This window comes from Myotis yumanensis, unplaced genomic scaffold (assembly GCF_028538775.1).
Source record: "Myotis yumanensis isolate MYYU_CA2020_CCGP unplaced genomic scaffold, mMyoYum1.0.hap1 SCAF_5, whole genome shotgun sequence".
In the NCBI taxonomy this organism is placed as follows: domain Eukaryota; kingdom Metazoa; phylum Chordata; class Mammalia; order Chiroptera; family Vespertilionidae; genus Myotis; species Myotis yumanensis.
In genome coordinates this window covers 25,544,121-25,557,302 of record NW_027223756.1, presented here as the reverse complement: position 1 = coordinate 25,557,302, position 13,182 = coordinate 25,544,121, and positions in this window count along the sequence as shown.

Genomic DNA, 13,182 nt, shown 5'->3' with positions numbered 1-13,182 from the left:
CTGCAGGATTCCAGGCTATAGCTTTAAAGGATGAGCGACAGCAAGGAATTTATCCCTGTTGTAAGTAAGTTCTGCAGTAAGTTCTCCACAAATCAAAGGCCCCAAGGACACTCCTAGAGCCTCTGTCATGTGGGTGGTGAGGACCCAAGGCTGCTCTCTTTACCTACCTGAGAGCCTGGATGGAGAAGAAGTTGTGTGTGGGCCCTATCCAGGAATATTCTGTTGGTGGGTTGGGAGAAAGACTCCCCCTTAAATGCTTTGGAGAGACATGTATGGTCTATTTCTCCATCCATCTCAGCACTGTAGGTCCAAAGAACCAGTGACTGCCCACAACCATCATTCCACAACTCATCTGTCTGACAAAGTGAGTTGAACAGGACTTGATCAGAAGAATCATAGCTTTTGGAAGGAGGGCCATGAAATAGGGGAAAACACCACCTTCTCAGATAATACTTCTCCCCGCTCTCATTTCAACCCCAAGGCAACCTTCCCTCCCATGCCTACAAAACATGCAGAGCCCTTCAATCTTGGTCCTAGTGGCAGCTTCTTCTGAGAATAGTCACCATAGGTGTTTATCCCAGTAGGGACAGGTGACGACAACTCCTAGTCAGGCAGAGCACCTTCAGCTTCACCTAGGCCAGACTCACTTTGCAAGGCAAAACAGCACAACGTGTCAGCAGCAAAGGCCCAGGAGGGCAGCTTCTCCAAAAGCTCCAAGAGCTTCAGGAACACCAGGGGCTGTAGCTCAGTCTCAGTAACCTTGTCTGAAAGCATCAGAAGGAAAGTCTGGGCAACAAACTCAGTCTTCAGCTTGCTTCCCCTTTCTGCTGGCTCACCATATCCCTGTCCTTAAAGTAACAGGCACTAAAACACTACACAATGTAAAGGGAGCTGGTACGTTGAGTGGGGCTGCTGTTTTCTGTGAGCAGACCTGGGCTCCAATGTGTTCTCTGAACCTGGGTCCCCCCCTAGTGTATGTGACACCTCTGAGACACAGAATCACAAAGCCACGTGCACCTCTGACACGGATAAAGCCTTTCTTCTCTCCTTCTCTCCTGGCCTCTCCAATTTTGTGTGCATCTTTGTGTTTCTGTTCCTCTCTTTTTATTAGGTTTGCTTATTGTATGTCAGATATTCAGAGTAAACCTGTTTAATAAACCACAGCACCCCCTATCTGACACCCCGCCCCACCCCACACTTCTAGGCCTCAGTTTCCTCACCTGATCTGTAAACAAGGACTTTGAGGAAGGGCTTCTAATGCTTCATTTGGCCATCCCTCTTCGCTGCTAATATTCACCTTGGCTCTGCCTGGTCTCCCAAGTAGGAGTGTGGGGGGAGGGGCAGAGGAGGCTTTGGTGGTTCCCACAGGTTGACCATTTCTGATTGTCTTTGAGAAAGAGCAGCTGGTCTACCTAAGAGAGAACAAATGGCAAGAAGGAGGTAAGTTGGGTGCTGGCTGGTGGATCCTTTTGAATTGTGTTGTTCCAAAGTTACTGTGAATGGATAGTCCTCACTCTTCCCTCTGACAATGGACTCCCAGGGGGTGATGTGGATGCCAAGCTCTTTTCCTGTGAATTTCCACAGAGCCCAGGTTAGGGGCTCCCCCCTGCCTGACCCCCTGCCTGACACAGCTTGTGTTTCAGCCAGCCCAGTGTGAGTTCCCACGTTGTCTTCCACATGGAGAGATGGGAAGGGATTGGCAGGGTGGACAAATAGTGAAATAATTGGAGTTGGGGATGGGAGGGCACCGCCCACAGCAGAGTGTTCTTCCTCTCCCTGCCCCCTGGGAAGAGTGTCCCTCAGTGCCAGGAAATAAACTGTCAGGGTTTTGTTTTGTTTTTTATAAGGAGATGGATGTTCTACTCTCTCTGCCACGTGACAGTTGGAAATCCCCTGAGGGCTCCTGGACTGTGGGAGGGCACAGGCCGGGCTGAGGCCCCCCTTCACCAGTGCCCTAATTTTGTACACTGGGCCTCTAATTAGTATATACTAGAGGGTATGAGTGTTACCGGTGAGATGACAAGACCTTGATTCTTGTCTTTTTGAAGGAAATATTTCAATCAAGAGGCAAAGTGCAGCAAAGCAAGTAATAATTTATTGGCCGCAGCAAAAACACACTCAGAATAGTGAAACAAGGAAGGGCATAGAAGAAGCAACAGGAGAGCTTGGGCAGCTTGTCCCGGGTTAACCCCCTGCCCATTGGTCCCCTGGTTGCAAGTCTTGTGGGGTTGAAGCTGGGAAGAGAATGGCAAGGGGTGATCCTCTGGGGGAGGGAGAGCCCAAGCTGGATCCTTTGCCTGAGGGTATTTACCTCCCTCTTGCATGTGGGAATCTTAGGGGAGGTCTCAGGGAAGGGTCTCAAAAGAATGTTTATCAGTTTTCCAGGTGTGAGCTTTCAGGGCCCTTGCATGGTATTCACTGATTGGTCAGCCCCAGGGCAGGGTCATTAGTGGATGCAGCTGGTCCTGAGGCAGACAAGGGGCATCAGGTTTTACTGCTTGCCTGGAGCTGAAATGCAATTGAGGCCCTAGAGATGTTATCTTTCAGGTGGAAAAGGTCAGGTGGTTTAAACACGTGACCATCAATATGCTAAACACGTGACCAGCAATATGCTAGAAAAGGTCAGGGGGTTTAAACACGTGACCAGCAATATCCTTGAGGGCAAGGTCCTTGTTTTCCCCGTTTTGCCTCTTGCATGGCTTTCAGCCCTGATGATCTTCTGTACCTGGCTGATGGTCCTTACTCAGCTCCTGCCTATAGCATGAGGATGGATAGAGATGTTAACGTCAGGTCTGTGTACCTGAGGGGTGAGAGGGCTTTTTTCCTGCTGGAGTAAGTGACTTGTGTCACAATTATCTTGAGCTCCTCCTCGGGGGGCAGCTACCTGAAGGTCACCATGCAGAGCCCAGTTTCCACATCACCATGGGACGGAGCCCACTGAGAGCTGGCACCTGCGGTTCACAGTGAGTATGCCTGTTCACCCGAAGAGTCCAAGGGCAGAAGCCAAAAGTCAGGGTGAGGAAAGGGTTGCATCGTTTTCCTCCCAGAGCCATCCTTGGAACCAACTTTGCGGGGGTCTGATAGCGATCGGGTGCCTCGCATTGATATGTATGAGGCTTTGAGGAAATGCTGGGGGAAAAGCAGCATACAAGTTAAGGGGACGGCATAGAAACATGTTCAGCGCAGCTGTTTCCCATAGTTTGTGTTAATCTTCCATCCCTATATAAATGTCAACCGAAACAGAAACATGCAAGGGGTATCTTCCCTCTTCCACTCTGTGTTCCACTCTGCTCTGGTGGTGGTGGGGAGGCGGACCCTCCCAGAAAAAACAAAGCTCAGAGGCCCTTAGAAATCTTGTGAGCCAGTGGTTCCCAACTGGGTGCAGTGTTACCCACCAGCTGGGGTGGGGGAGGTCTTGCCACTGATATCTACTGGGTAGGTGCCAGGTTTACTATCTGACATCCTACAATGCATGAGACAGCCTCCAACAAAAATTGTCCAGTCCAAAATGTCAAAAGTGCCGAGGTTGATTTGTTGCTACAAGTGGATAAGTGTGTGTGTTCGAGGGGTTAGTTTCAGCTCAGGCCTCCAAACAGGTGTGTAAATAAACAGCCATTGACCAGTTTTCTTCACTCCTAAGGGAATTTCCTTGATGGAGTACAGGTAATGGTTCGGCTCATTCTACAATAATTTGGGGCACAAAACTCACATATTGGAATCGATTGGCACTGTGTTGCAGAGTGGGAGCACACACATATGTTTAGAGTAGGCCACAATTAGTCAAAATGTGTCCACCAAGGCAGTCTTGTGGGAAACTAGTTGATTATTCCGCAGAGGCAGTTAGGCAGACACCACCTCTGCTCCTTGTAAGGTCAGATGAAAGAACCCGGGAGAAAGAGCCACTCAACCGCGATGACACTGAGGTCGGAGCAGACAGGGAGACGTGGTGCAAAGGGAAAGGTGCTGAGGGCCAGGAAACCCAGATTCTCTTTGCTATGCACAGGACTCACTCCAGGCAAGTCAATTAAGAGTTCTACACCTTTCTCCTTTATTTGTAAAACAGAGGAGAGGGGAAGAAAATAAATATTTATTATGAATCTATTTACTAGATACCTTTGTAACTTTCATTACATCTTCACCAGGACTTGATGAAATATACATTAGTATTTCCATGTTACATATGCGGCTCAGAGAGGTGATACCTGCCCAGTATCACCCAGTTAGAAAGTCGTAGGGCCGTGGTCGGCAAACTGCGGCTCGCGAGCCACATGCGGCTCTTTGGCTCCTTGAGTGTGGCTCTTCCTAAGCCTTAGGAGTACCCTAATTAAGTTAATAACAATGTACCTACCTATATAGTTTAAGTTTAAAAAATTTGGCTCAAAAGAAATTTCAATCGCTGTACTGTTGATATTTGGCTCTGTTGACTAATGAGTTTGCCGACCACTGGCTAGAGTTTCAACATAAGAGTCACGATGGCTTTTAGTTTCCATCTTTCCTTGATCCTGTTTCCTCGACTTGTAAAGCATGATGCATGGATTTTTGTGGGAAGATGTGTTGGTTTAATGCGCTCAGCCTCAGAAGAGCAGTAGACCTTTAGTATATGCCGAGCATTATTTTTATATCATTATTGTTATTATTTTGAAGCTCATGTTCCAAAAACATCCTTTCATTTGTAAGAAACAGCTGCTTAGAAATGAAATTCACTCATTAGATACCAGTTACGAAGGAAATGTACAAAGCTCCATTGGAATGAAAACTCCCCTGATTTCGCGTTTCTGACTGAGCCAAGAGACTAGAGACTGCAATCCTGGCCTGGAGGCAGACATAGGCATGTCCTTGAGTGCCCCTCTCCCCGAGCAGGGGCTCACCTGCCCTCTGGAAGGCAGGTGGGGTAAATGAAACCACAATAAAGCCATTAAGCTAAGCACCTCCACCAAGAGCTCAGGAGTTGCTACGCTCCTTGGTTATTAGGAGAGAGATTTTTCTCTCTCTAAATATTCTGGAGGGATTCTTAACTAGTATTAGAGTAAATAATCCCCATTAGAGAGGATGAATAATTCAATGTTAGTGGTAAATTTGGGGGAAATGTTAAGTGTGGGAGACGCTCTGGGACAGTGGTGCTCAGAGGCAAGTCCCCACAACCTGTAATTTTAGACTCCTGTACCCCACAGGCACCCCATCCCATCAGCACCTACCTCCCACCTGAGACTCACACCTCCTGTCCAGGCCTCCAAGGCTCTCCTTAGAAGGCAAATTACTTGGGGAGCAATAAATGCATGAGCATGTTAGCGCATATTAACACTGTGTTAGTTTACCTGAGTAGCTGTCCTTCAAAGAGCAGATCCCAGGGGGTTGGGAGCTATTTTGCATTTGCATTTGTGTCCAGAAGGACCACTCAGCAAGGTTGGGTCTCTACTTGGAGCTTAAGAGAGATGTGTTAAGACATCCTTCAATTTTTATACACCTGCTCCTGGCTTAGCAGGCCCAGAGAGGTTAGGAACTGGTCCCAGGACACAGGACTAGGAAGGAGCGGGCCCTCCACTGACAGCTGGGAGTTCTGGATCTAAATTCCATGCCAGGAGCTCGCTGGCTTGTTAGTAGGAATGCAGGGCATGCAATAGGCATGGTGAAGAAAAGCATGGACTTCAGTACTTGGAACTAGAAGATTGGGGTTTGACCAGGTTTGGGTTTAAGAGGACAAGTTACTTTGCCTTCATTTAAAGGAGATAGATATAAGGTGGGAAAGCATGCATAGTTCAGAGTGAGGTGGGAGGGGAGGGGCCAAGGGGTGAAATGGTCCTTTATCCAGAACCCACTGTGACTTGACTGCCACTTGGAAAGAAGCAGAATGCCCTGAGTGTGGGCTCTTGGCCCTTTGCAAAGGGGGAACCCCTTGCCTTTGGCCCCGTCCTCTCTCTCACAGGCAGGGGAAGGGTGAGACTGGTCTGAGGTGAGCTTTGCCACCTCTTGGACTCTTGCCTAGACCCTATATGACTGTGACTTGCTTTTGTGTAACAATCTAAAAAGCACCTAACTAGCATAATACCTTCTGGGTAATAGTCCATTGTACATATGTACCACAATGTTTCTATCCACTCTGCTACTGATGGGCTCCTGGGTTGCGTCATATCTTGGCTACTGTAAATAATGCTGCAGTGAACATAGGTGTGCATATGTTCTTTCAGATTAGTGTTTTGGGTTTCTTCAGGTGCACATCTAGAAGTGGAATCGCTGGGTGAAGTAGGTCAGACAGAGAAAGACAAATACCATGTGATTTTACCTATATGTGGAATCTAAAGAACAAACAAACGAACAAACAAACAACAGAAACAGACTCATAGATACCAAGACTAGACTAATGGCTGCCAGATGGGAAGGGCATTGAAAAAGGTGAAGGGATTCAGAAGTATAGATTGGTAGTCTCAAAGTAGTCATGAGATGTAAAATACAGCATAGGGAACATAGTCAGTAATATTATAATAACTATGTATGTTGCCAGGTGGGTACTGGAATTATCAGGGGGAACACTTTGTAAAATATTTGATTGTCCAACCACTGTGCTGTACACCTGAAACCAATACAAAATAATATTGATTGTAAACTGTAATTAAAAAATAAACAACATCTTCCATGAGGGGCCCAGCACATAGTAGGTACCGAATGCTAGAAAAAGGACCTGGACTCAGATTCAAATATAATGGTTTTGAAACTTCATTCAGGCAGTTATGACTGTGGGCTCAGGCCTGCCCCTAATATTTTTAGACCCGGGCAAGTGGACACATGGAAGTCAGCACACCATAGTCTCAATGTTTAAAGATAATCAAGTTTAAAAACTGTTAGATTAAGTAGATTCTGTCATCCTAGCTTCACCTTCATAATGACACAATGAAAATGTGTACAGCTTTATCTTTTATATGACTGAAAGTCTGCAAAATACCAAAGAGTCGGGATTTCATTGTGATTGCATACATCTGAGTGTTTTTCAATAGGCCAGCAATATTTGAATGAGTAATAAAATAAAGGCATGCATAACTAATAAATGATTAATACTCATTCCCTCAATTTTTCCCTTGATTTACTTCAGTCAAGCACTAACAATGCTGTCGTAAATTTTCCCACATAATTTGACTTTTAACAGTAAATCTTTAAAGGTTAAAAATATCATTGTATCCAAATGTCCATAATTTGATTACATTTTCCTCAAAAAAGTAAATTGTAATAAATGTAATAAGTCATGAATAAGGAAAATATTTTGGGTGTGCTTTCAAAGTCATTTTTTGTAAATTAGGCAAAATTATAAAAATTAAAAGGAACATCTCAAATTATTAATAATAAACATTAGCACTTAAAAATATAGTTATTTAAATTTTAAAACTTGTAATTTAATTTTAATTGAAAATTTCATTACCTCTTAGGAAGTAGTTTTATGTTAATTACACCCTATTTACAATTCCAGCATTTAATCGTCTGGTTGACATGTAAAGAGTCAGCAGCAGCAATGGGAATTTAAGAATGACATGAGCTGTTTAATATTGCAAAATATTTCTCAGCCACCAAGGGACAAATACTGAACTACGAAATTCCTAAGTACCTGTAGAACTATGAGTTGGAAAGCAGAAGTCAGAAAATGGACACACTCTAGGGAAAGAATACTTCACTGTGCAAGGATCTATTGTTTTCATACTACCTGAGAGAGAGGATTTGACAAGTTAATTAATTTGCTTTTCTTTTCACCTAAGCGCCCCTACTGCTCAAATCCTGCACTCTCTCTGAAGCAGTGTCTGTCTCTAACACCAGCAGCAGACAACCACAGATGCTCACAGCTTTGGGACATAATTGCCTTTTTAGAGCAAATAGGGCAAGAGAGACAGAGAAATGTTTCTTTGGCCTGAATAGTATTAATCAGGAGAATGGATATTTAGGATTTAGTCACCCCTTGACAGGTGTGGGCACTAGATTCTGAGTGTTGAAGTACCTATGCATTCTTAAATCTGTTTTGTGTGTGTTTATTATGTACAGGATTTGGGGCAAGTCACTTTACTGAGCATTGCTCCTCTCACTTGAGAACTGGGAGCATTACCTGCTGACCTGCTTATCTCATAGTGTTCTTGAGAAAAGAGTGCTTTTCATGTCCTTTTTATGTATGAATTATACCTAAACTATATTTATAATTTTGGTAAAAACTTGACATTGAAGGAGCATAAACTGTTACACAGGAAGAGTTAGTTTGGCTGGATTTGTGTGTGTGTGTGTGTGTGTGTGTGTGTGTTTGTATGAACAAAGGAATCAGAGTGAAGTAAGTAGATATTATCACCACATAGTGTGTTAATCACCTAGCAATTTCTATTAAGACAGGCCTTGATTCATAGGATTCTAGGATGGTGGGTTTTATTCTGTGCCGTACTGATATCCTAAAGCACATTAAGAATTCTAATATATGTGCAAAGTAAAACAGAGGTGACATTTATCCCATGAAGTCAAGTCATGAATGTTTGGCTGCTCATTGGCACATGATGGCAACATTATCACTTCCATCTTCCATTGGGACAGACCCTTCATTGAAATCTTGCTTTGTCATTTCTTTATCGTGCTCATTTTTTCTAATACTTTCCATGTTTTGAGAACATATTTAGTGCTAGGCCCTAGGCTAAACTTTTACATGCAGCATCTCATTAAGTTGTCATAATAATCGGGTCCTATCATTATGACCCCCCCCCCCCCCTCAATTCTAAAATAAGAAAACAAACTAAATGTTTTGCTCTGGATCTGAGTGAAAGGACTGGAAACAAGGTTAGTCTAATTTCAAAGCTCAAGTTCCAAATCAGGGAAGAGGAACCTTTTTTCTGCCAAGGACCATTTGGATATTTATAACATCATTCGTGGCCCGTACAAAATTATCAACTTCAAAAGTAGCCTGCTATATTTGGTCAAACATTTAATGTCCTTGCCCTCAATGCCTTGGCAGGGCCAGACCAAATGATTTCACGGGCCCTATATGGCCTGAGGGCTGGATGTTCCCCACCCCTGTTACATGATTGCAGAGTACTCTCTGCTATAGAGATTGTTGGAGATGTCAGTCACCTGGATTCCAGGTTGGACTCGCCTGCTCTTGACTTCTCTGCTGGAATTAGTGATGTTGTCTTGATAGCTCTTGGGTCCCGAGCCCTTAAAGAAACTGTCTGACCCAGAAGTCTGAGTGGGGAGCAGCCTGGCCTGACTTGCATGTTGCCAGTTGGGCTGGGAAATACAGAGTCAGTGCCGATTCTGTGGGCTGTGCTAAACATGGCGGGAAAAGCACTGTAAAACTTTGCTGTCAATGAAAACATCAGCATTTGTCTGGGCACAGCTGTGTAATCAAAGCCACACAGCCTAGATGGATTTCAGCTCATTCGTTCAGCAGAAACTTGCAGCTGGAATGGGATGGAATGGAGCCATCTGCCCTGGTGCAGGCAGACGAGCCTCTGTCACGTTCCCAGGCCACCCCTGAAACAAAAGCTCTGCTTCTTAGAGACACGGAGTGGTGACACACAAAAAGCTTAGCTGTTTAACATTTGCAGGCATTCACGGTAATATATCTGCTGTCAACATGCCGCACACACATTAGGGGGGATTGTGACAGCATTGCCGACACACTATTGATTCATGGCACAGGCTGTTTATCTGTGACAGGAAAACATCAGTTGATATTGACAAATCATCTGTAAATACTCACCTACTTGCACTCCATCAAGTTGAGTGAAATATACAGTAAACGGACTGCTGGGAGTCAAAATGGATCCTCAGGAAGATAGTACCCATAAGACATTGGATATTCTCTGTAAAGTCACAGCCCAGGTTTTTATTGATGAAAAAGGAATAGTTTTCTCTATGTAAGGCCAAGACTGAATGTCAGTTGTGTCCATAATAGGAGAGAGCAATGAGCAAACTGGGAGTGGGGTGTATGTAAATCTTTCCTGTTTATTGACCTTAAAAAGTGAGCCTGAGAAGCTCCTGGTGTACAACGTAGAGGGGGAATATTCTAACATGTTAGGGAGATGAGAGTGTTCCCTTGGAGCCATGCTCAAGGTGGAGGGGTTTTACTCAAAACAATAGTTTGTAAGCACATTATAGGCTTCCCTCACCATTTCTTGCTGGGGGTACAGGTCCACAAAGATGCTTAAGTTGTGGTGCATATTCTGTCAAGCTAGCCTGTTTCATATCAGTTACCTGGAAAAAATATTGCCATTGATCTATTAATGCCATTTCAAAAAAAAGTATTCACTCATTCAACCAAGAGTTATTGAGTACCTACTGTGTTCCATGCACTATGTAGCGGTATAGATGAGAGCAAGAGACAAGTCCTTGCCCTTATGTTTTACTTTGGGAGAAAGACAAGAAAAATAAATATAAAGTAAGTAAATAAAAGAAGAACTTCAAGCTGTAAGAAGTAACAAACCAGAGACAAAGGTATTTTGAAATGGATTTCTACTACATGCAGCAAGAAAGTCCTCACTGGTAACAGTGAGCTGTGTTGGGCGTATGTGTGTGTTCCCCAAATCCTCCATAGGCCCAAGGTAAGGTAGGATTAGGGAAGGGAGTTTGTGTTTATTATTCAGAAGCTACTAGGAGCAAGCACTGTGCTAGGCACTCTTATGTACATTAAGGCTTTTGAGTAGTAGCTGCATGGGAAGAATTCAGGATTTGAAGTCGGATGATCTTGAGTTTAAAACCTACCATATCCCCTCTTGTGACTCAGGGAAAATCGCTTAAACTCTCTGAGCCTCAGTTTTCTCATCACAAAGTGGAGACAATACCTTGCTGGACCATATTAAAAGTTAACCAGTTAACTGCCACGATATTTTGAATTTAATTAAACAAGGTCCGCGCTTACATCTATAGACGCTATGGCATACAAATGGTTAAATGAGCTACTACACTTAAACTATGTGGCATCAATCAATAAATTCATTAAATCTTCATAATCTTCTGAGATGGGTACTAAGTACCATTATGCTAAGTCTGATGCTATCAAACACTATGCAACTTACTTAAAATGCTTAGTGTTGTCAAAAGGCTGAGTGAATGGGGCTTTGGATCCTCATCTAACTGATCAGAACCTTACTCTTTTCATTATACTTAATACTATGTCATAGCATTTCAATAATGTATTCCTACCACCCTTACCATCACCTCTGCCATGGCATCCACCGTGACTACCTCCACCCCCAGCTCCATGACCACTTCTATAAGCATCTTTCCTTTGTTGGGCCCTTACAGTATGCCAGGAACTGTGCTGAGCCATAGACTATATCATCGCACTTAATTCTCACAACCACCCCATGTGGTAATATGACAATCTCTCATTTCACAGATGATAAAATGGAGGCATGCTCTAGGAAATTAATTCCACTGCAAGCACGTACTAAGGAGTAGAATTGGGATCTCAACCCAGACAGCTAACTGTAGAAATCCCCCCATAAGCTGTGTACACAGTGTGTAACACAACTAAGCCATTCTATGGCATTCTGTAGTCCTCATTGCAGGGTGAAGGAAGCCACAGGAACCACAGCCAGTCTGGTTACTGTGGTCATCACTAGCTTGGAATCAGCTGGACAACCTGACTGCCTCCTTGGCAGCATCCCAGGCTGCCCTTTTTCCTTCTGGGAGTAGCTTAGTTCAAGGGAGTACCTCTGGCTCAACAAATGCTAGTTGTTAGTGTATGATAAGGAAATGGCAGAATAAAGATGTGTTAGTGGGGCAAAGACTTGGAAGTAGTATGTTTTATTAAAACACTATCTCATGAGTTACTAATGAAAGTCAAGACACTGGTATTACCTATTTGATTGGGTCTCCTGTTAAGGATTGATTGAACCCACACATCTGCCGATTTACTGAAAATAACTCGAAGTATCATTAAATGAATTTCCACAGACCCAATTTCAATCTGCTGTATCTCCTTGTTTATAGCCACTATTTTCTGGGATCCTGCAGGGAACACTCTTTCTCTCTAATAGATCTAATAGAAGCAGGAAGATATTTTACTGAATTTATGGGAATCCTTTTTCTCTAGCTTGTCTGAAAGTCCGTAGTTCAGTTTCCTATTGTTTTTATGGTTCTTTTGTGTATGATGTTAGTGGTGTGGCGCTTTTGTCTTGTAAATCAATTCCTTTTTTCTTTTTTAGGTGAAGTACAGACATAATAACTTGTCTAAAATCTTACATGTAGTAAGTGGTGGTGTTAGGGTTTGAATCCAGGTCTTTCAGATTCCAAAGTTTAAACCTTTCCCTCCTCCCTCATTATGGTATTCTGACTTCCTATAACCCAAATAAGGAACTCATGTATATCTGATGTTCTATTTAATGTATATAGTGAAATGTAGTTTTTGAACCTTAAATGTTTCCTTGTCTCCCAGATTTTACAAACTCTTTGTTTAAAATCCCATTCATTTTGTTTATTAAATATTTATAAAATAGTCACCATATGTCTGAGGATACAGCAATAAGACATGGGAGTTGTAGTCAAGAGTCTCATAGCTCACTGACATGTCTTGTTATAAATTCGATAGGTCAAAGCTTGTCGTCATTATATTTTTAAACAATGCTGCAATGTTATTCTGTGCTTTTTATGTCATTGTTGACATATGACTAATAACCTTTTCTATGGTATACCTTCGCAAGTCCCAGAGCAGATATTTAGATGATAGAACCTATTGCTTCACCACATTGAAGTTAAATGATCTCTATTCTGTCCACATTTTATTTTATAAAAGTTCTATCCTAAATCTTCATGAGATTTTTATTATTTGTCTGAAGAAATATTTACATAGTTATTAGTGTAATAACCTAGTGTAATGGTTGTCATGGTTTTCACCGGAACAGCTAATCTAAATGGAATAGTTAGCTAACGTGGACTGCATCAGATAATAAGGAAGGGAGTTTCGAAAAGCAGAGAAAACATGGCATTGTTTGCACAGGTAATTCCTTAATATCCTTATTATTGTAGTGATCATGTGTTCAACCTTTTGTGCAAATATTTGCTTTTAGGGGTGTCTTAAGCAAAATAACTATCTCTTCCTCTGTAGCTTTGAATGTTAGAATCACCAACAGGGCACAGAGTATTAATTGAAACTGACAATAGCTTGCACATTTTTATTGTCAAATAATGCATTTTATCTAATGCTTGTCTCTTTGAGAATCCAAACTA